This window comes from Camelina sativa, chromosome 11 (assembly GCF_000633955.1).
Source record: "Camelina sativa cultivar DH55 chromosome 11, Cs, whole genome shotgun sequence".
Classification (NCBI taxonomy): Eukaryota; Viridiplantae; Streptophyta; class Magnoliopsida; order Brassicales; family Brassicaceae; genus Camelina; species Camelina sativa.
In genome coordinates, this window is record NC_025695.1 from 31,787,726 (window position 1) to 31,812,644 (window position 24,919).

The window sequence follows — 24,919 nt, forward strand, 5'->3', positions numbered from 1 at the left end:
TCTTCAAAGCTGATTTCTCTTCCAAATAGAGTGCAACAATGTCTCTCGTACACGTCCTTCTTGAAATTGTCTTGTAAAGAGGTAAGACATTGAAACAGAAGCGTTTCCAACCCTCAGATTCCACAAATGAAAATGGCAATTCATAGACAACAACCATTTCATTAACTGCTCTCCTAAACATCAACAGATCAAACTTGATAACCTTCAGATTCCCATTACTATCACCACTTAGCACCTTCTGTTTTTCCTTCTCATCAAAATCCTTGTACTGCTTGCATCTAGCTAAGTAGCCTATCATCGGACTAGTCCCAGCTGTTTTTGAATCACAAACAATCTCTGTAGCACATTACTTATAGAAGCTCTTACCAGCAATATCATCTTTTTCCAGAAAATGCTGCCATATCGGTGCTCTTTAGCATACTTCTTTCGTGGTCTTGGTAGTTTAGCAGAAGCAGTGACAGGTGCTTTACGAGTCTTACCAGTTTGAACATCTTCAGCTTACTTAGGTTGAAGCGGCGGCTCCATGTCATTGTTCTCTTCAGTCATCTACAAAACATACACAAAATTCAGATTAACACAAGTACACACATATATAACACTCAGATTCTGCGGACTATAAACTAAGTACGAACAATAAACTGATTTGGAAGTTCAAACAAACACAACCCAAGGACCATAAACAAAGAACAAACTCCATAACAACAATCAACAACTTCTGGTTTTCAAGTCTAAACCCTAACCCTAAAATTCGAAATCAAAAATTATCCAAACAGAGGAAGGAAATAAAGAATGGTGAAGTGAAGTAGTGAATAAAGAGAAGAAGAAGAGCTTACTTTCAAAAATTCAAAAACCAAACCTTAACCCTTATATTTTACAATCGACAAACAAACACAACACAAGGACCATAAACAAAGGACAAACCCCATAACAAAAATCGACAACCTCTACTTTTGAAGTCTAAACCATAACTCTAAAATTTCCTCGATTTGGGAAATTTTAGGGTTAAGGTTTAGACTTCGAAATCAAAGATTATCCAAACAGAGGAAGGAAATAAAGAATGGTAGAGCAAAGTAGCGATTAAAGAGAAAGAAGAAGAGCTTACTTTCAGAAATTTATTAGCTTCTTTGGTTTCACAAGAGGAGACAAACTTCTTCGGTTTCGTAAGAAGAGGCAAATCCAAAGAAGAAAATAAATGAATAGGGTAAATGACTTATTAATTATTATATCCTTATATATGGTTGCAAAATCTTGGGTTAGACAAAAACCGATCGGTCCAATTACCGAACCGATCCGAACCGACATCCGAAATCTCTAAATAATATGGCCGATCGGTTTGTCTCTTTCTAATCTCTTGGTGCTGATAGCTGAAACATTCTGTTCTCTCAGGTCGGTTTAATCGGATTTCATTGTTTGCCTAGGACTAGAAATAATAATGATAATAATCAATAACTCCTATTCCATCATACTTGAAATGCGACAGTTGGTAAGATTTCATTTCTTCAGCTTATAAATGTTACAATTTATATCTAAATTTTAGGACATTTATACAAGAATAATGTCTTGGGAGTATTGGAAAATGTAAAAAGCAAGCAATTACGAAGCTTAATGTGAAAATATAATAAAATAAAATAACGGAGCATGTTTCATATAAATATAGTAGTATAGTAACTAGTAAGCTGTTTGACAAACAAAAAAGTAACTAGTGTTAAATTCGGGTTTGTTAAGGGCTTCCAACTGAAAACCAATTGGCAATGAGTGGAGAGGCTCTAACACTTTATATATTCAAGTCCCTTCACATCTATCAGATGTAGGATCTTTTTTCCACACGTCTCCTCGAGATGATGACTTTTCTAGCCATTAATCTCGACAGAATCCATCACGCCCTCTTGAGATAATGTTCTCTTTTTTAGCTATCTCGGCGGAATTGGACCTTCCTTTAGGGCATCAATTAAAAGGGTGATCGAGCCTCTATCCAGACCAGACTAATTAACGGGCCAACGTGTATAGGCTCTGATATCATGTTAAATTCGGGTTTATTATGGACTTACAACTCAAAACTAATTGGCAATGAGTAGAAAAACTCTAATACTTTATATATTCAAGTCCCTTCACATCTATCAAATGTGGGATCTTTTCTCCACAACTAGTAAGCTCTTTTGAAACTTGCACTTCCGCCAACGTTTCAATTGTGAACAACGTATCCAAAACAATTAGGCTCCACAAAACAATAAACGTGACTGTCGGCTCAGTAATAAACTTCCTGTACACTAAAACAGGTTCAACAAGATGTTAGTCTATACTTCTTTTTATTATTATTTTTCTTGATAAAAACATTATTGTGTACTTTTCAACAATCAGGAAACGGTCAACTACACAAATAGCGTTACGTAAATCCAAAACTTGTATTGTACTCAATCTTCCCCCACCCGTCTTATTATATATCTGAGAAGCTTTTGTACGCCTTAGGCCATCTGCAACGCAGCATTTTTTACATTAATCTTGGGTATAAAAAAATAAAAAAAACTCAAACAGTAAGAACAAGCGGATGAACGGTTTTGAGCAAGATCTGGTCTTGAGCATTAATCTTGACTTATATATATATTTTTCTCTCTTTCTCTCTTATCTCATTATAATATTATTACCTAATTATAATATCATTATAATTACTTTAAGATCAGAGCAATTGACCTCTAAAATATTCATTGTTGTGATAATTAATAGAATTGTTGCTTACCTTTATATATACTTAACTATTCTATGGGACCGTTCCATACAAAAGCGGGTGGCAAAATTTAAATCAACTTTTTATTCTCACCTTTTGATGTTCCAAACCAATATATGGACATTGAGAACAACAACAACGAGGAGGAGGAAGTTAAGCACACCGTTTATATTTGTTACGACAACAATGATTCATCAGTCTCCTCCTTCATCGACTACCTAAGAGCTAGTTTCAACCGCCATGGGATCTATGAGCTTGACGACGAGAGCGATATTTTCTCCGACCTAATTAGGGTTATTGTTGTGGTTTTTTCGAGGAATTACACGTTCTCTGTGCCGGAGAATCTCGTGAATCATCTTAACAACAAAGACCTTGTGGTAGTTTCGGTGCTCCATGGTGTCACGGTATCATCCGTGACACAGCAGATTGCGGTGGTCGAGCCGTGGTCTCGTGTTCTACTAGAATCAGCTGTGTTGCCAGGACACGTTCAAAATGACGATCAAAGGTAGGAACTACATTAATTGGGTTATATCTAAAACAAAGAAAAAGAAAAAAAAAGTTTAGCACATTATTTTCTCACACCGATATCAGCTTTACTAATCAATCTTTTGCGAGAAGCTATTTGCTAAATCAAAGATAAATTGCAGTTGGGGATTTGTTTCTCGTATTATTCTAGTAACTTTTAGAAAAATTTACTAGATGATGCTACATATATAAATTATAATGATACTTGCTGATCTGACCAAAATGTTATGTATCAACATGTTTAGAAACTATTTATCTATTTTGTATGTTTACGTATGGCGACAACTTTGGGAGAGATAGTTTCCTCGCAAGTCTTCCTCGCAATATGTTTTCTAATAGTGTCTGTCGTGTTTTTGTTTACCAACTTTTCTCTATCGTGTTTTAAAACATTGTTAATATTTAATCTATTATAATTGCGAAAGATCCAGAAAGCCTAAAATATATCTCCTAACCGGGACCTTTTTTTGTTTATAGACTATTTATATTAAGTTATATATTAGTATTAAAAAATCAAAAGTCAGAAATGAGATATAAGTATATAAGTAATAGTTTCTTCCTAAATAACTTTCTTTCTAATAACTAGAACACCAGAGCCATGCACATAAAATCATATTAATTAGTTTTCTATAGATTATCTTTTCCAGTAATCAAGTTCGTTTTTATAATAATTATATTTCATATATTTATTCAACATATGTATACATTTCTTTTGAAAGATTCCATGCACTATTACTTTTTACATAATTGACGAGGCTATGTGGAATCATTAGTTAATATCTTTTTTTTTTTTTTTTTTTTGTGAATCCCAATTTGTGGAAGAAATCGCGAGGGATGTCTTTGAGAAGCTTTATCCAACGGAAGAGCTTGGGATTCACAGGCGGCAAGTTGACATTGAAAACTTGCTATGCAAGCAGTCATGGGGCCTCCGCACTCTAGGCATTTTTGGTGAGTCTGGCATTGGAAAGACAACTCTAGCTAGAGCCGTGTTTCGAAAAATGTCCGGTGGCTATGATGCTTCTTGCTACATCAAAGATTTTCACAAAGAATATAGTGAAAAGAGACTTGGACCAGTTTTGTCTGAAGAATACTTGGGTGAGACTCCAGTGGAAAAGTTTGACCTAAATCCTTCTCCTTCAGAGCCAAGCCACCGTCGAAAAAGAGTTCTTATTTCTCTAGATGATGTGCGAAATGCTAAAGACGCCGAATCTTTTCTTGGTGGTGGATTTGGTCCAGGAAGCTTGATTATTATAATCTCAAGATATAAAGAAGTACTTGAGCAGTTCGGTGTTAATGAGATTTATGAGGTTCAAGGTCTAAACCAAGAAGATAGCATGAAGCTATATACAAGGTGTGCCTTTGGAAAAGATGTGACCGAGCAGAATCTTTTAGAGTTTTCAATGAAAGAGATTAAATGTGCTAATGGAAACCCATTAACTATTCGCGCACAGGCCTTAAAGAGAAAAACGGAACGTGCATCACTGAGCATTCACGATGTATGGTACTCATGCGACGACCTCGAGCATAATACATCAATGTGGACTATTCCCAACGAAGAAGACGATGAACCTCAAGAATGGTATCCATGTTATGAAACTGAGCTTCCGTCGCCTGAAAATGTTGTCTTGGTACATTTGATGATGAGAGATTTTAGACATTTTATCGAATCTACAAGACACTTCGTCAAGTTAGTTAAGACTAGAATCATTATAAATAGGAGTTACATCATGTGCATAGTGGTGTCTTTTATTTTTGGTTGGCTTTGGAACTTTTTTGGGAAATGGGAGAGTTTGGGGTTTCCAGGACAAACCTTGATTTACTTAGTTCTTGTTTACGGTTATCTCTCTGCTTTACTTAATCTTTGAATGTATATGTACGTTTCATTGATATAATGTAAATGAAACCGTTCATATTCTCAATCTTGTTTAAATTGAAACGTAAATGCTTGTTTCACTTTGCTTAGACTGTTTAAGTCAATCAATTAATACAATGCAAGAGCCTAGCTCACTAGGCTTTCCCTCTCTGTATCTCTGCAGTAACCGACGCCACTTTCGTATAGATGATATCAATTTATGTATTGTCTCTACTCATCAAAGATATGTATCCATCCTCCAAATGTATGAAATATAAGGATGAATATGACATCGCTATGAAGATAACTGAGATAACAATGTAAGGAAATGAGACAAATCAACAGGTCGTAGAAGCTAACTCCAATCTCATAGCACAATTTTGAAGAAAGAAATAAGTACTCTGTTTCTCAACACTATTCTTCACGTTTTCAATATTTGTTATTCATAAATGTTCAGCAATTGTGTATTAACCAGATATTGAATTTGACTTCTATAGTCATTTGTCATTGTTATCGCTTAAAGTTGGCAGCTTATGTTATTCACTCTCTAAGAAACGCTTGAGCATATGCTGATTGGATCTTTAAGTCTATTTAGGGTTGGAAAGAATTTACTCTTTCTTCTCAATATTCGGCTCTAAAGTTTCTTAAACACACTTAGTTTGTATAAAGAACAATCCTCTTTGTTATGTTAAGAAAATAATTCAAAACTAAACAACTCACAAACTCTTTTTGTGTTTCGATATCGTTTGATACAACCCATCAAACGTATTTATAGGGAACTTAACTTAGCTTTTTATTCCTATTTTGATAATGGAAAACTACTCTTTTCCTAATCCTAAATAGAACTTTTCCTTTTCTCTTAACCCAACTTGGTTAAGGAAATTTTTAGGCTGAACCTTCTAAAAGCTTATCCAACAATCACCCCCTTAAGCTTCGAGTCCTTCTTCGAGAGGTCTTGAACGCCGATCAAACTCCTCATTGTCTTGAACTGAATCCTTGCTAGGTCTTTTGTTAGTATGTCTGCACACTGATCTTCTCCTCGTACAAACTCCACTTCGATTTGCTCATTTTCAACACACTCTCTGATGAAGTGATAACGCTTGTTGATGTGTTTGCTTCTTCCCTGGAAAATAAGATTCTTAGATAGCTCTATGGCTGACTTGTTGTCAATGTATATGGTTGTCTTCTTACAATTCTGTCCCATAACTTCACTCACCAAGTCTTGTAGCCATATAGCTTATTTCGCTGCTTCTGTTGCGGCCATAAACTCGGCTTCGCAGCTAGACAATGCGACTGTTCTCAGCTTCTGTGAACACCATGTAATTGGTGTTTCTCCAAGATAGAACACATGGCCCGCCGTTCTCTTCCCATCATCAGGATCCGTGTTACGGCTGCTATCATTGTAGCCAACTATCGTTTGTGAACTTCCACGCTTGAATATGAGACCATATGATAGTGTTCCTTGCAAATATCTCAAAATTTGCTTCAATGCTGCCACATGTGACTCTCTTGGATCTTGCGAGATATGGTCTTGTGTGTAGGAGATACCTTAAGCAGCCGATCCTCCGACGATACATGGTAGCGTCTTCTACCGGTTCTCCTTGTGTCTTAGACAATTTTAACCCAAACTCCATTGGAATATGTGTCAGATTACATTGATCTAATCCTGCTTCCTTGAGGATCCTTCGTACATATGCTTCTTGTTTTAACTCGATGCCGCTTCAATGCCAAGGTAGTAGGTGAGTATTCCTAAGTCTGACATCTCGAACTTAGACTCCATACTAGCTTTGAACTCTTGAATTACTCCCAATGAGTTCCCTATGACAAAAAGATCGTCAACGTATACAAATACAAGAAGAAACTTATCCCTGTCTGCCTTTCGATACACGACACTCTCCTTGTAGCACTTTTTGAAGTTCAAACCTCTCAAGATTTGATCAACCTTTGTGTTCCAGGCTCGTGGAGCCTGTCTTAACCCATACAAAGCTTTGAAAAGTTTAAAAATCTTATGTTCTTCTCCCTTCTTTTCAGAGCCTTCTGGTTGAGACACATAGACGTCTTCGTTTAGCTCTCCGTGCAAAAACGCCGTCTTGACATCGAGGTAGTGGATTTCCCATCCGCGAGAAGCAGCAATTCCCATAAGTAGCCTTATTATCTCGACTCGAGCTACCGGTGCAAATACTTCGTCAAAATCAATCCCTGATTGTTGCACATAACCTTTTGCAACTAACCGTCCCTTATATTTGTTGATGGAACCATCTGCATTCCTCTTAATCTTAAAAATCCATTTAAGATCAATGACCTTGACACCTTGCGGTTTTTCAACTAAGAACCAAGTCTTGTTCTTGTTAATTGATTTTATTTCTTCCACACATGCGTTTGTCCACACCATCAGTTCCTTTGCTTCTTGATAGTTCACAGGCTCATCATTGAGTGAGAGAAGAAGCTTCTCACATTCTGTATTAGCAAGGAGAAGGTAATCATTAAGATAGTTTGGTCGGTTTACTTGACGAACCAATCGTCGAAGTTGAGGATAGCCGACTTCTTCTTGCTGGACTTGTGCATTATTCTCCTCGCCCAAGTCATTCTCATCTTCTTCTTGCTCAGAGTCACTCAATTCATTGCTTTCACTTTCTTCCTTTTCTGGTTCATGTACTACTTCCTGTCCTACATTGCCAATGACTGCAGGTCCTTCTCCGGTATCAACAATTTCACCCCATCGTAGTTGGAACATACTTGGATCTCTCATAGATCCTTGTTCTGTCTTATTCCAGCTCCAACCCATACTTTCATCAAACACAACGCGGCTGACAACAACCTTCCGTGTTGTTGGATCATAAAGCCGATATGCCTTGGATCCTGGCTCAATCCCAAGGTGTACTAATGGTTTTGATCTGTCATCAAGCTTCTTCAGGTTTGTAACTTGACTCTTCGAGTATGCCAAACAACCAAAAACTTTTAAATGCTCAATGCTTGGCTTTGCTCCTCTTAGTCACTCATATGGAGTCATATTCTCAAGCGCTCTTGTTGGTATCTGATTGATCAGATCAGTAGCATGGCGAACCGCTTCTCCCCAAAGATAATTTAGTACCTTCATAGCCTTAAGAGTGCTTCTTGTCATCTCCATCAGAGTCCTGTTTATTCTTTCCACAACACCACTCTGTTGCGGTGTGTAAGGGGCTGTGAGTTGTCTCTTGATACCACTTGTATCACAAAACTCATTGAATTATCCTGAAGTGAACTCTCCTCCTGTTCTTAGAGTTAAGATAGAACTCCTAATCTCTTTCTCTACCAAGCTCTTAAACAACTTGAACTTCGCAAAAGCTTCACTCTTCTCCTTTAACAAGATAGTCCACATATATCTTGAAAAGTCATCTATAATGATACACATATTTGTTATTAGCCAAGGTTGAAGGTGTGATAAGACCACATAAGTCGGCATGTAGAAGCTCCAATGGCTTTGAAGCTCAAAACAGTGAGGCCTTGGGGAAGCATAGTCCCCATTGTCCAGGTACCATAAATCTTCATCTTTGGTCTCATAGTTTTTCGGAATGACTTTCTCTTCATTCAAAAACACGACCTCATGCAAATAAAGAGCTGCATCCGCATCCTCTATCTCAATTTTATTTGTTTCACCATGTTGTTGTTGTCGATCTGGACATGTATAAGCATAGTGTCCTAGCTTATCACACCGATAACAAACCACCTTCGACCGATCCTTCTTATCCTTTGAATCGTTCTGATCTACTTGATTTGTTGTTTGTCGTTCTTGTGAGTAGCCTCTGTCTCTGCCTCTTCCTCGTCCTCTGTTTCCTCTGCCACCTCTGCCTCGTCCTCTACCTCTCGAACCCTAAGTGTTTTGCGAGTTTGCAAATAACAGCTTACCCTAAGTATCTTCGTGATCCTCCTCATTAAGAATCTGCTCTTTATAGGCCTTGAGTCTCCCTATGATCTCCATGAAGCTTGTTTTCTGTAAATCCAAAACTTGTTCAAGAGATGTTATAATCTGAATGAACTTGTTCCTTGGTAGACTATTGAGAAACTTCTTCACAAGTTTTGCTTCCACAATTGTCTGTCCAAGAGAAGCCGTTTTTGATGCAATCTCTGATAGCTCGCTTGAAAAGCTATCTATTGTGTCCGAATCCTTCATCTTGATTCTCTCAAATTCAGACATAAGAGTCTGAAGCCTTGCTTCCTTGACACGATCTGCACCATGATGACGAGATTGGATGGCATTCCATATCCCTTTAGGAGAGTTTGTTCACCGACTTGTAATATAAGAGCCTCCAGGATAGCTTGAAACAATAATCCTGTCGCGATATTGTTTAGATCAGGATCCACTGATCTTGGTTCGATTGTATCCCATACATGATAGATCTTGAACAAGATTTTCATCCTCATTGACCACACCGTGTAGTTAGAGGGAGTTAGCATGGGACATTGAATCGATGGTGGAGTAAACTCCTTCGGCCGTGCTGAGCTTTCGTCTGCAATAACTCGGGGACGACGGCTGTACGTACGTATGATCTTCGTCTTGGTTCTTCACAGGTCACAGGTTCCAGGTTCCTAAATAACCTAGCGCTCTGATACCAAATAAAGTTTCTTAAACACACTTAGTTTTGTATAAAGAATAACTCTCTTTATTATGTTTAGAAAATAACTCAAAACTAAACAACTCACAAACTCTCTTTGTGTTTCGATATCGTTTGATACAACCCATCAAACATATTTATAGGGAACTTAACTTAGCTTTCTATTCCTATTTTGATAATGGAAAACTACTCTTTTCCTAATCCTAAATAGAACTTTTCCTTTTCTCTTAACCCAACTTGGTTAAGGAAATTCTTAGGCTGAACCTTATAGAAGCTTACACAACAGGCTCTATCTTTCAAGTCTAGATTTATCTCAGCGATACCTAAAATTTGATGATTGTGAATCAAGGAACAAAGTTACCCTCTAGAAAATTAATTACATATAAACTTATCACCATCACACAAAAATTAATTAAAAAAAATTAAGTTGCTTCATCCAATTGCAGCTTATTTTTGGGCAGAAGTTTAAAAACAATTGTAAAAAAGAAGAACATGTTAAGCCTTCGACGTCTGTTCTTACGCTTTCTCCAGTGGTGAATCCACCAATCAAATTTGAATCAAACATTGAGGCTGAGGTGTCTCCTCTGTGCACAAATTTGCTATTGCTTCTACTGTAAATGTTTGCTTCATATGGGCTTATTTGGCCTGAACAAGAAACTGGGCCCTTATTGGTGTGTAGCCCATACATAATCCGGGTTGTGTAGTCTGCAAGGGTAAACCGACATAAGCTCTAGGGTTTCACTATAAAAGGGAAACTATGGTTGAAGAAACAATACATGTGCTAACACAGACATAGAAGAAGCTGGTGGTACCTTGGTGGCGGCTGTAGGACACATCGCAGGGCAGATGCAGAGACACAGGGCGTAGTGCAGAGAGCATTTTCAGGGCGTCGTAGTTGGAGCTTGAAGCTGTGCGTAGAACCATGATAAATGAGCAAAAGCTTGGCTGGGGTTGAAGGGCTGAGAGCCGGGCATAACCTTGTCTAGGCTTAAGGTGTCTTCAGGACACTCTGATGAGAGACGAAGGTGGAGATGCTTCTTTGGGTTTCTGGAGGTGTTTTAGTGTTATACATGGAGGGAAAAGCTGAACCAGAAACAAAGAGAGGGGAAGAAGAAAAGCTAGATCTATTATGTATTTTCTTCTTTAGGTTTCTTTGTAGTTGCTCTCTACGCTTGAATATGAAACACTGTGTGTAAACCTTGAGTGATTGATAGTGGATGTTTGTGGGTGAAGGTTCCCACACGAGATGTACCCTCTGCATGAGGGGAACTCGTTAAATCTCTGTGTTATGTTTATGTTATGTTATTGATCTGTGAAGTAGACGAGGAGTAGGGGCAGAGTCGCGGTATGCGGTTTATTACAGAGGTGAATCGTGGTCTGCGATTCTCAACAAGTGGTATCAGAGCTCGGGCTCAGGATTTCACAGACTCAGACATGGCGTTGTAAACACACAATGAGGATCCATAGACTGTTGTAGAAGACTCAAAGGTTAAATCAATTATGGGGTTGGTTTAAGGTGGAGTTATCTGCAGTGTTTGATTCAGGTTCATGGCTGTGAAAGGTGAATCAAAGCATCATCCAAAAGGCTCAAACTTGTCAAATTAGGAATTCAGTTTCCGCTGCGATCACAGGGTAATTGTGATGTTCTGTTTTGAAGCTTCTGAATACTCAAAACTGTTTTAGTATAGGGAATCTAGACACTAGGAGAACACAAGGATGTAGACGTCTTCAACAATTGAAAAGTCAGTTTTTGGTTGTTGAAATTCTATGTAGTGGTGTTTGGGAATTGGTTGAAGGTACAACTATAGGAGTCATGGATTTACTAAGGGACGCCTTCAGAGGCGAATCTGTGTGTAAGAGGGTTGTTAGGTCAACAAGTTGTGTCGAAGATTCAGATGAGTATGAAGATGGACTAGGCAATTTATGTTGAAGTTGTCAGAATTGAGAGATATTGGGTGAATGGTTAAGTCTCAGGAATGGATCAAGTTGTCAGAGATTTGAAAGGACTACAATCTAGGTAGGTTTACAGAGAATGAGAATGCAGAGAGTACCAATAGTCATAGTTGCAGTCAGTGAGATTTTCTTTGTCAAGGTGGAGTTTGCTGTTCAAGGTGACTTAAAATCTCTAGAAGACTGTTGTAGACGTTGCGGGACTGTGCAAGAGTTCGCAAGTAAGTGCAAGAATCTACAAGGCTGGCGCAAGGTGACTGGGGTTAGGTTTTGCATTGAGAAGAGAATCAGAAAATATATATTTTTTTAATTTGCCTGTTTGCATCTACAGAGATGATCTGGTGGATGAATTTTTTGACGGTATCACTTGCAAGAAATTTAAGTGTTTTGTTGGCACTTAATAAGGAAGCATGTGAGTATAAGGAGAAGATTCAAGTAGATCTATGTTGGTTAAAGATGCATGTTATGATAGACAAGACCAGTAGAAGGCTAGTGGGTATAATAGCATCATTAAGTTTCTCAGGAAAGTCACTTACATGGAGGTTAAGTGAGGATTCATCAATGGTGAAAACATGTCAAATTGTATTGATGAATGGTGAGAAAATGTATGATGCTGGTACCAAGTCTCTTCTTGGCAAGGTCTGCAAAAGTGAAGAACTATTGCAGGGTTATGTTACAGCAGGTGTGACTTCAAGGATTATAGATTGAAGCACTAAAGGTTATTACAGGGTGACTAGCAAAGGTTCAAAAGCTGTTGGTCGGACATCCGTTTTAACATGAGGTTGAGCAAGAGTTTGTATTTTCAGATCATACAGGCTGGGTTCATAAGCAGATGGTTAAACAGATGGGATGTAAACTCAATCTCAAGAGTAATGCATTGAGTTGAGATTGTTTACATGATGAATCAGGGATTGTTTCAGGTTTGAAGCATGTATGATTCATGTGTTCTGCATGGGATTCAGGAGAGTTTGGTTCAAGCTCAGTGCACATGAGGAGAATCAAAGGTCGACCAAGTGAATCAAGTTGCAGACAAATACATATGATATACAATCATGATTACAGGTCTGTGGTGTTTATCAGAAACCATGGAAAAGGTTGTGATGATTTGTGATGAGAGGTTGATATATCAGGCTTTACTTATTCTAAAGATTTTCAAGAACAAAGTTCTACAAGTCAGGTGTTACCTGTGGGTGAATCAGAAGTTCTGGTTCTAGGTGGAGCTGTTGTGAGGAACAGGGGAATCAAGTAAAGGTCTTCATAAGTGTTTCTAAGACCAGGAGAAACAAGGTTGAAGAAGATGATTCGTGTAAGGAGCTACACAACCTTGTTGGGACAGCTGAAGAGCATCGTAAGTGATTCAGAGAAGCTGTCAAGAACAAGGGTGAAGTTGTATGGCTTCACAGACTGAAATTTCAGAAAGTTCGAATGTAGTGACAGTCATGAGACAGTCTAAGAATTCGATAGGTGCTGAGAATTTCATAGCAATGTTAGCGGATGGCATTGTAGGACACAAAAGAACAGTCAATGTTGGTTGTGTTCTGTATTGATTATCAATGAATCAAGGTTGTGAGGGTTTCTTCAGATGTCGGATTCAGTGGTCAGAGTTCGTCTACAAGCGGGATTACAATCATAAAGAGAAGAAAGCTTGAGGGAGAGTCGTAAATCTCTTGAAGTTCTAAAGATGAAGTTGAAAATTCCTAAGGTTAACGAAGATACATATCATTGGAAGTTGCAGGTTCTACAAAGAAGGAAAGTTTTGTTTATTCTTCTCAGGAAAGAATCAACACAAAGGGGATTTTGTGAAATGGACCAAATGAAGCAAAATGTGAAGTTTGTTGTAAATGTTTGCTTCATATGGACTTATTTGGTCTGAACTAGAAATTGGGCCCATATTGGTGTGTAGCCCATACATGATCCGGGTTGTGTAGTCTACAAGGGTAAACCGACATAAGCTCTAGGGTTTCACTATAAAAGGGAAATTAGGGTTGAAGAAACAATACATGTGCTAACGCAGACACAGAAGAAGCTGGTGGTACCTTGGTGGCGGTTGTAGGGCACAGCGCAGGGCGCTGTGCAGGGCAGATGCAGAGACGCAGGGCGTAGTGTAGATAGCATGCGCAGGGCGTAGTGTAGATAGCATGCGCAGGGCGTCGTACATGGGGCTTGAAGCTGTGCGCAGAACCATGATATAGGAGTAGAAGCTTGGCTGGGGTCGAAGGGCTGAGAGCTGGGCATAACCTTGTCTAGGTTTAAGGTGTCTTTAGGACACTCTGATGAGAGACGAAGGAGCAGCTGCTTCTTTGGGATTCTGGAGGTGTTTCAGGGTTATACATGAAGGTGAGAGCTGAACCAGAAATAAAGAGAGGGGAAGAAGAAAAGCTAGATCTATTATGTATTTTCTTCGTCAGGTTTCTTTGTAGTTGCTCTCTATGCTTATATATGAAACATTGTGTGTAAAACTTAAGTGATTTATAGTGGATGTTTGTGGGAGAAGCTTCCCACACGAGATGTACCCTCTGCATGAGGGGAACTCGTTAAATCTCTGTGTTATGTTTATGTTATGTTATTGATCTGTGAAGTAGACGAGGAGTAGGGGCAGAGTCGCGGTATGCGGTTCACTACAGAGGTGAATCAGGGTCTGCGATTCTCAACAGCTTCTTATTGTGGATGATGACAAAATAAATTTACCTTTAAACAGAGTGTCTTTAACAATTCTTGAAGGTACCAAAAGATTTACATCCTCTATGATTTTTATGTCCATTTTTGGAGACACAGGGCTTACTCCATTTCTTTGGTTATAATACTTTGCGAGAAATCGGTTGCTTTTTTCAATATCCGTTGTTGAACTGGAGCTTAACCCGTCGTGGATGTAATCGTCGGTAGGTTGAGTTTCATTTGTACACAAGCTAGGAACAGGTTCAGTGGGTGCATAGATTAGACTAAAGCCGTATTTGAGCACCTCACAGTTTGTAACTTTTCATGTCCCATCAGTCACTTCAAATTGAAGAGAAGATTCCAACGGAAAACATCCTTTATTATTTTCCACTCCTCCTCTATAATGTTTCTTGACATGCAACCAACTCGTGTAGCCGATAAATACATGACCAGACTCAATCGTTCTTGGCTCTTCCCTTCCATGTTCAATCCATACTCCCATAATGCAACTAAACTGGATAAGAGATTCAACTTCTTCTTTGAACTTACAGTTACATCTAACTAATAAGCGACTATACTGAGGTTTGTAGTCCGTAAATGAAACTACAACACAAAGAGCTATCCCAATAAGCCCATGTTCACTCCAATGTCGAGGCATTTTAGGCTCTAAAACTGATCCAACAGACCGGTGATTGAATCATGCAGGTACTTGCCACCCATGATAACAAACTCTGATCAAAGCATCGAGAACAAAGCTCTGCAAATTTTGGTATAAACAAAGGATCATAAGTAAGCAGGGAAAGTGTTATTACTCTTTAGGGTAAATGAAGAGAAAACCTCGTCGTAGCGGGATAATGCATTTGACATCACCTGAATTTTCCACTGAGCATAGGATGCAATAATATTTTCTGCATTTTGATCAAGTTTGGTACAATTACTAAAAAGGAATGTAGAGTGTCAATGCTCTGTTTGCGCCAACATAAGAGCTAAGGGGTTCTCAATATTTTCCAATGAAATGCAGCCGTGTGCGGCTAACCATTGAAGATTTGGTGGAAGCATAGGAACATAAACGAGCTTCTTACAATACTTCAAGTCAAGCCATTTTAGATGGAAGAGATCACGGATGCTGCTAGGCAATTTTATGAATTCGTTTTTGCTTAGACATAGACTTCGTAGTGATGATAATCCATAAAATCCGCGTGGCCATTCGCACATATCGCAGTGTGACCATGAAGAAGTTTGGCCTAGATTAACACTAACGCGATGCAAAATACATGCATCTCTTTTATGGCTGTTCCATCTAATAGTAAAGTCTTCAAATGCTTCAAATTCTGTTTAATCTCTGAAAAACTTTTAAGACTTCAACAACCAGAGAGTATTAGTTCTTGAATAGCTTTTAGATGTCCGATACTATCTGGGAGACTCGATAGCTTTTTGCAGTCTTTCAATATCAAAGTGATTAGTCTTTGGAGTTTCCTTGTTGAGGGAAGTCCCTTTATCGATGTGCCATCCAAGTATAATTCTTCTAGATTCTCTGAAATGAAACTGAATTCATTAAGATTTGAGGAGCCGCTAAGGATGGGTGTTTTCAGAGAGACCAAGTTCATTTGTGGAAGAGTCTCGAGGCTCGTGCTGAAGACAATCTCAAAACAAGAAGATTTGTGCTCTTAAAGAGCTTATTAAGCTAGAGATATAAGATAGCTCATTAGGAGCTTTATTGTGCAAAGAAACTAAAGAAAGAGGAAAGAGAGATTAGGTTGTCACCAAGAGCAAACAGTATTAGAATTGATATTTCATAAGATTGAAGAGGGAAGAGTTGTTTTGAGACAACTCTCAAAGTTACATTTCTTAGAGTCATTACACATCTCACTTGGGAAACTCTAGTTATATGGGCTTTAAGACTAGTAATGGATTATACTATTGGGCTTTGTGGCTTGCTCCAAATGGCGTGACAGTCTAGTCGAAATGTCGAACTTGCCCGGTCATAAATCAAATGACCAACTAAATTAAGTTTGATGTTGCTATTATTCAGTTTTACTGTTACAAAACAACCATACCTTTGTGTGTACACAAGGGCGGACCCACGTTGGCGTAAACTGGGGCAGTTGCCACCCAGAGCCGGTCAAAGCTACAAGCTGGTGAAGCATGTGCTTGCGGCCCGGTTTTACATATTTTTGTCAAAAAACTCTTTTAGTTCTATAGGTGGAGGAGTGCTAGGTGGAGGAGTGCTAGATGGCAGGTTTGATTCTCAGACTTGCTAAAAGAGTTAAAACATTTTTTTTGGATATAAATTAAGTCTTTTTTATGTTTTGGGCTTGTGGCCTTCTAATTGTTAGCGACGACTCTGTTGCCACCGTCAAAGTTTTAATAGTTAGTGTTATTTATTACTTTTTCAATTTATGCCCCTGTTAAAAAAAACATCTATGCCCCCACTACTTTACTTTTTTAAATCCAAGTCTCATAAACATATAAATTTTACAAAGCCCAATTCATTTTATTACTATTAGAAGCCCATTTAGTTAAAAAAAAATAAGTATTACAATCCCATTTCGTTTTGTTACACTAAAAACTAAAGGGGTGTTTGCAAAACTAGACCCCTAACTTGAGTCAATTGCAAAACTAACCACCTCCTTTTCTCTCTCCAACATTTGCTACTTTCTTCCAATTAAATCCTTATGTGTTCATTGTATTCACAAAAATGCCATTATTTATGATTTATTTAAATTTTTTGCGAAAATGTTTATTACATCTATATCCTCATCTTCTTCTTTTATTTACGGTTGTGCCACCACCATCAATTTTCCAACAACCATGAACAACCAAATTTGAAGCTCTTAATGCTTCAACAACCCGAATTTGTGAGCTTAAATAACACCCAATGCTCTGAGAACTTCATTTTCTTCCATCTCCTCTCCATTTTAATCCAAGAACATTTGCAAGTGCGTTCATTTTGTTATATGTCGTGATTCTTGGATAGTGATTAAATTGCTGTTGGGTTTCTTCTGTGGTGACTAAAGACGACGTTCTCGGTGCTTGACATTGCGAAACAACCACCGATAAAGTTAATTTCCAGTAGATTTCGTGATTTTTCTTGATTTTTTTGCGAAATTAGACTTCATTTGTTAGTCAAACCGTCATAATATCATGTAAAGTCTACTATGTGGTCAGTTTTGCAAGTAAAAATTTATCGAGTTTCAAGCCCGTAGACTGAAATTTCAGTCTCCTTAATTTCATTTGAAAACAAAAAAATATGGTTCAGACTGCATTATAATCTTAAGGTGTACTTTTAGAACTGACCAAATTCTTGACTTTTTAGTTACGACTGCCGGACGAAGTCTTCTTACCATAATAAAAGAGTAGACTTCTATTTTGGCTATTTTTGGGGTTGACCAAAATATAAAAACATTGACTGGAATATTATTGATTTAAAATAAATTAGTTGACTGCAAAAGAAGTCTACTAATTAAATAAACTAAAATGTTGGTCAACCCCAAAAATGACCACTTCAGACTGCAAACGAAGTCAACGTGTCTCGAGACTTCGTTTGAAGTCTACTTGGGGAAAGTCAAACTTGGTCAATTGCAAAACTAACCACGACGAAGTCTACTTTTTTTAGTTGACAGATAGATGAAGTCTATTGTGTAACTAGAAGTCTACAGCAAATTCAATGGTTTGGTCAATTGAAAAAATAGCCATAGTAGACTGTAATCGAAGTTAACTTGTTGAACTTTCCTTTGAAGTCAACTCGGTTTTATGAATTTAATTACAAAACTGACAAAAAAATTAACAAAGGAAGACCACAAAAGAAGTCAACTAACCTAGTACACTTCGTTTGCGGTCTGCTTTGTTGAATTGTAATTGCAAAAATAGACCACAAAGTAGACTTCGAGTTATTTTCTCTGCGTAGAGGCTTGTTGATGTCTACTCGTTTGACATCAACATGAAGTCGGCAAAATTTGAAAACCAATTTATTGCAAATTGGTGAATAATTTTTAAGATTTTTTTGTTGTATTCTTTGATATATGTTATGTACTTACCTCTGTTTGTTTTTTACATGATTATATATTATACATATGGATAAATCAAGTTTTTGGTTTTCTTAGGCAGTTAGGTCATTAACTTAGACTTATTTTCGAAGTCAACGTGTTGGAGTTCTGTGTGAAGTATGTATAATTGAAAAAGTCTTTAATTGAAAATATATAAAGAATTGTTTTGATTTTTTAGTTCAAAGATGAAACGGCGGCGAAGATGAAGCGGCGGGGCTGAAGAGATAAGCGGAAGAGATAAGAGGAAGAGATTGATGACAAGAATATGAGCAAGACGGAATTAGAGATAATTATAGTTGTTATAATATGAGTAAAATAATAATTATTATAATAATCCCGGTTTTAGAAAACCAATTCCGGTTTATTTGAACCAATACCGAAAAATATAAAGAAACCGATTAAAACCGGATCCCACCTATTAATTACAGACTTTCGCGCTTATCGGCCAATTAAACAAAAAGAAATTACCGCCAACTAACGTCAAATCAATTTAAACCTTGTAATGATTATATCAATGACTTCTCTGGCAGATTTCTGCACGAGAAACTGAACCGTCTGCAAATCAATCAAATCAATTTAATATTTGTAATGATTATGCTGAAGACTTATCAGGAAGACTTCTTCCTCTAAACTGTAATTTAAACTGCAAATCAATCTAATCAACCAAATTAATACATCGTTAACGACGATGAACTCAACATCCGACGCAGCATTAATAAATATCGTTGATGTTACGAAAGAATAACATTTCTACAAACTTCGCAACATGTGATGAGCTTTTTTTTGTGTCTCCTCTAGCTTCTTCAAGATAATTTACAGATAATTAAGGAAACCAAATGATTTCCTTATGTCACCTCAAAGGCTCCTGCTTCGAATGGAAGCCATCACTTTGCATTGAGTTGAATGACAACACCTGGTACAAATCAAGGAAACCAAAGTCAAGGTCAGGTAAAACTAACAGCACGGGTACACGAACCTAACCAAAACCCATTGAAAAAATGACATGAAAATGACTAAACCTACTCAACTATTAGGAAGCTATTATTCTTAGGCTCTTTGTACTCTTAATAGACTAATCTTTTCAGGGACAAAAGTTTCTAAAAATATAGAATTCTACAATTATAAGTATGAAGTGAAGTGATATATAAACTTTCTAAGAATTATCCAAGCGTGAATGATTTCAGTCTCCAACACTACAAGAAAAACTGGCTAAAGCCACAAAATATTTTGTAACTATGCCTTATATGTCATAGCTATTTTGTTTCGTGGCTATTTGCGGAAATATAGCCTCAAAATTGCAACAACAGTGTTTATAGCTAATATCTACGAATTTGCGACAATTTTTTTTTTGTCTAATTATTCTGATTAGACACGAATAACCACAAAATTTGTTGTGGCTATCTCAAATTTTTTATTTAAAAAAATAAAAAATAATTTATTATAATAATTAAATAAATAATAAAATAAAAAAACAAATTAAAATCTCAATTATTTACAAATATATTCTGGGTAATTCTCTTCCACTGTCACTGCTCCACCGCCCCATCACCCCCATCACATATCCTAATGACTCTGCACACAAAATCAGCTTCTTCTCCGTCTCTTCTTCATTCTTCTCTATTGCTGCTCCATCACTTCCATCTCGGCCTTCACCACATCCTGTTTAATCTTCTCATCCACCTGTAAAATTAAAGACAAGAACAAGCTTTGGTAAAAAATCTGACTTCAAGCAATTAAATCATAAAAGTCCAAATAAAAGTTGAAATCAAACTCGAAAAAGAAAGAACTAAGCTTTATCCAACGAACTACCCAATAACAATTCTCAGATCCAAATAAGAAAACCCATGTAGAACCCAAATTCAACCAACATAAAACTAAAAACCTATATTAGGTAGGTAGATATGAAAACAAAACTTTTGGGATTAGATTTGAATATGAATGAAGGCCAGAGCTGGAGGGAGATTCATAGAGTCACATTTGCAGAGCTTCTTCAATGAAAAAAACAAGAGAGAAAAAAGAGTATAGATTGGAGTTGAGACACATCTGTTTTTAGATCTACTTTTTTTTTTTTTTGGAGAGCCGAGATATATTTGAGAGAGAGGCAAGTAAAATAAAAGAGAATCTAGGGTTTTCATATTTATCTTTGTAAGCCATGAAATATTTTGTGGGTATATGTTGCTGAATTTTCGAGAGTAACAATATCAGAATTTTTGAGAGAGAAATTTTGGAGAGAGAGAGAGAGAGAGATCACATAAAAACTAAGGTTGACTTACAGAGAGAAGTATATGTATGGTTAAATACTCCGGTTAGGTTAAAATCAAGAAATCAATACGCATTCGGTTAGGTTCAGATATCGGTTTGATTAAATTATCGGTGAAATTAAGATAATATAATATAAATGGTTGATGGCATAACAAAGTTAACCACCAATAGTCTACGGAGAAGTCTAATTAAGCAAACCCTAAATCAAATAATTTTAGCCTAATCAACTTTTTTTTGTTTAATTTGACTCGTTTATATGTAAAATTATATTATTTTAATGCAGAAAGTCTATGTGGTTATTATTTGATCAATAGGTTTGTCAAATTATTTTTTATAATTTTTTTAAATAAAATTTAAAATATAATTAAGGAGTAGACATAAAATGACGTCTACAAATTGAAATCTTAACAAAATTTAAATTAATGTGGATTACAAATTGACGTCAACAAATTGAAATCTTAACAAAATTTTCGAAATTTAGTTATTAAAAATAATTATCTTGTGTACTTGGATATAAATTCTTAGTTTTTGAAATTCTGATTGGTTTATATATTTTTTCGAAAAATATTTAGTAAATTTCGTCCATAATTTATTGGAGAAAGAAAATATTTTTTTTTTAATTATTTTCTAGATTTTTTATATTTGATCTTTCAACGTTTTTTTAATTAATTAATAAAGCTTAATTAAGTTTTTCTATATTTGATGTTTATATTTGATCGAGATTTAACGTATGGTTACAACTCATATAATTTATAACCTATCAAATAATCAAATAATTAATCTTATAACCCATATTAGGTTGTGTACTTAATAATCAAATAATTAATCCTATTCAGTGTACTTCTATTTTATTATATAGGTGATTATCAATATACATCTTCATCTATCGGTTTCAACTGAAAAATATCGAGTGCATCGATAAGCAAAATTATTCACTGTATTCCTCGGATTAGCTTTTTACTTACTTTTCAACGGTCAAATGTTGATTATAAAATTAAGTAAAAAGTCAAATCTTATTATTAATTTTTTTAAAAAGGTAAGTCCAATGAACAGAAGAAACCCCGCTGAAAACTAAATTTGAAATGATCACATAACCATGCATGTGTTTAAAATTTGCAGCGACTCAGAGTTAGTAGAAATGATTGTTGCGGATGTGCGTGAGAAGATGGATCCAGCGGGTACTGTCGGGATCTACTCGAGGTTGCTCGATATGGAAAACTTGCTTTGCAAGCAATCTCATGCCATCCATCGCCTCGGGATCTGGGGTATGCCCGGTATAGGCAAGACTGCCATTGCTCTTGCGGCTTACCACCAGATGTCTCACGAGTTTGTTACTTCTTGCTTAGTTGAAGACAAGACAGAACCGACACTAAAGCAAGCCGATTTGTCGAAGGTCTACGAGGGAAGAGAGTTCTTGTTGTTCTTGATGATGTGCGCAGTGCGATGGGCGCAGTGCGATGGGCGCAGAGTCTTTCCTTGGTGGATTTGGTTTTATTGTTCCTGGAAGCGTGATAATCATAACATCCCGAGATAAACAAGTTCTTTACCAGTGTGAGGTGAATGATGTATACGAAGTTCCGAGGTTGAACATTATGGAGGCTCTACGGCTATTCTCCCCATCCGCGTTCGGGGAAGAAGAACCAAGCGATGATAAACTAATGGAGTTGTCAAACAAGGTCGTTGAATATAATAATGGAAACCCTAAAGCTCTGTGCTTCTACGGCACTGAGCTGAAGCACAAGGAACGAGATAAATTAGAGGAGACTTTCCAAGAGATCAAGCAATCCCCACCAAAGGAGATTATGAATTTGTTCAAGAGCAGCTGTGATGCGCTTAGCGACAATGAGAGGAGCATCTTCTTGGACATTGCTTGTTTCTTTAATGGTGAAAAAGTGGATCAAGTCATGCCAATACTTGAAGGTTGTGGTTTCTTTCCACACGTTGGAATCGACCGTCTAGTCGAACAGTCTCTACTGACGATATCAAAGAATAAGAAACTGAAGATACACAATTTGATCCAGGACATTGCTCAAGAAATCGTCAACCGAGAAACAAAACAGATTGGAAGGCGCAGCAGACTCTGGGATCGTTCAAGCATCAAATCATTACTAGACTACAATGAGTTTAAGGAACTACTGAATTACTGATCATATATGTTAATAGTATTTTTAGATAAGGGTGGCTAGTTGGACAATTAGGCCTAAGAATCCAGAAATTCGAGGAATTGTTACTAGCCGGACCAAATTAAAATCCACTTTGGTTTGAAAGTGTCTAATTTTGGTATATATTGTCTGGTCCAAATCGGTTTGTTTAAACCTCGGAAACATTCGGATCCTCATGTGTTTATTTTTTCCTAGGCCACTCAAGTTATTGAAGGGATATTTCTTGACACAAAAAACTTAACCGTTGATGTTAACCCTATGGCGTTTGAGAATATGTATAACCTTAAGACTGTTGAAGATTTACAGTTCAAGCTCTGAAACTGCTCAAGAGTTCCGTCTCCCTAAAGGACTTCATTCTTTGCCTGATGAGCTCAGGCTACTTCACTGGGAAAGATATCCATTACCATTGTTGCCTCAAGATTTCAATCCTAGCCACCTTGTTGAAATCAATATGCCTTATAGTCAGCTTCGGAATCTCGGGCTAGTAACCAAGGTTAGGCTAAATTCCAAGAATCCTCTGTGTTTTGTTCTTACACTACGTTAGTCTTTATGGGTTTACTCATTATGTGTCTTTGTTGGACAGAGTCTAGCAAAGTTGAGGATAATAAATCTTAGCCACTCTCAGCAACTTGTTGAAGTTAAAGAACTCTCAGAAGCTAGTAGCCTTGAGCGAATTGATTTTCAAGGCTGCTCAAGTTTGGAGAACATCCCAAACACTGGTCGGCTAAAGAATCTTAAGTTTATGAATCTCTCTGGTTGCACAAGAATAAAACATATAGAGATAGTAGAGAAAATAAAAGGATTGAATCAAGAAGGCGGCTTAAGAGAAACGAGACCTGGATCAATGGTGTTTGATCTCCACGTTATTGAAGCTGGAACCTGAAGATAACAAATCAGAACTATTTACTACATTGACGAGTACTGAGCTGCTCAGAATTTCAAGCTTCATCCCAGATGTGTCTGAAGGAAGTAAAGGATTTTTAATTTAAACAAAAACAGTCACTGCAAAAATACGCTACATAGAGATTCAAACTCAGATCAGGGTCTAGTGGCATTTGACTGAAACCAAGGGAAATACATTTGTTCAATATTTGGCTTTGGTCCATTCAGATTGTCAATCTTGCTCTGTTTTGTTTCCGTGGAGGAGAAGCTATTAATTCTTGCTATATCGAGTACTATTAACAGCTAAATTCCCAACGATCAAAATGATTTAGTGAATTCCTCATTAATATAACATATCGGACGAAAGATTAAACATATAGTTAAGCCTCGCCTCCGAATCGATAAGCCAATTTTGCGGGAAATCTTGCACGTTAAGCAATCCGTTGTTCTCTGTTCAAAATAAGCTCTTTTTGTTGCTCATATACTTCCTCTAGAAGTGATAAATGTCAATACACATTGGGATGCTGGCCAACAGAAATTAAATCAGTACCCGAAGGACCATGTTTCTTTAGAACCAAGATGCAAAGCCTGTAGTTTATAGTATAACCTCGACAAAGAAAGAACACAATCAAAAAGATAATATTAAAAAATTGATTGATTGTCAAGTAAGATAAGAAAACACAATGTTTTTGGGCAACATGTAACGAAAACTTGGAGGAACCTTGACCGCACCCAAAAGAATCTAAATGGCTTCTTTCGCTATAGTGATGTCAGAGACGCTACTTATCGAATTCCAGGTTTGCCTTTTAAAAATTTGCAGCAATGATGGTTCTTTTACTTCTAAGGGCAGTAATGATCACTTGGGCTGTGAAAACTGCCATGGGATTTAAAGTTGTTCATGAATTTCAATTTCTGCGGATGAATGAAAAGGTTCCTCCAAGTTTAGATGGTGCCACTTCCGCTGCTCAGCGCTGCATGTACAAACGTAAATAGTCAATTTTTGTATACACCATGTTTTAACCTAACGTGAACAATAAGCAACTCAAAGCAATGAATACTCTCAGAAGTCAGAGTGCAGACTTTGTAAGGATTCTTCTCCAAATATAATTTGAGCATAATGATCTAATGGATTACGATGCATAATTTAAATTGACGAACCCTACAAAAATCAAAATTCCTTCAATAGTTTGGCTAGGATTAGTTGAACTTTATAAAACTATTTTAATTGAATACTCCTAAGACATTTACACTTTTACTTAAACTTAGAATATATA

General features: G+C 36.9%; 1 pseudogene; it reads left to right on the forward strand.

Moving 5' to 3' along the window:
- Positions 2,839–23,646, forward strand: LOC104724888 (annotated as a pseudogene).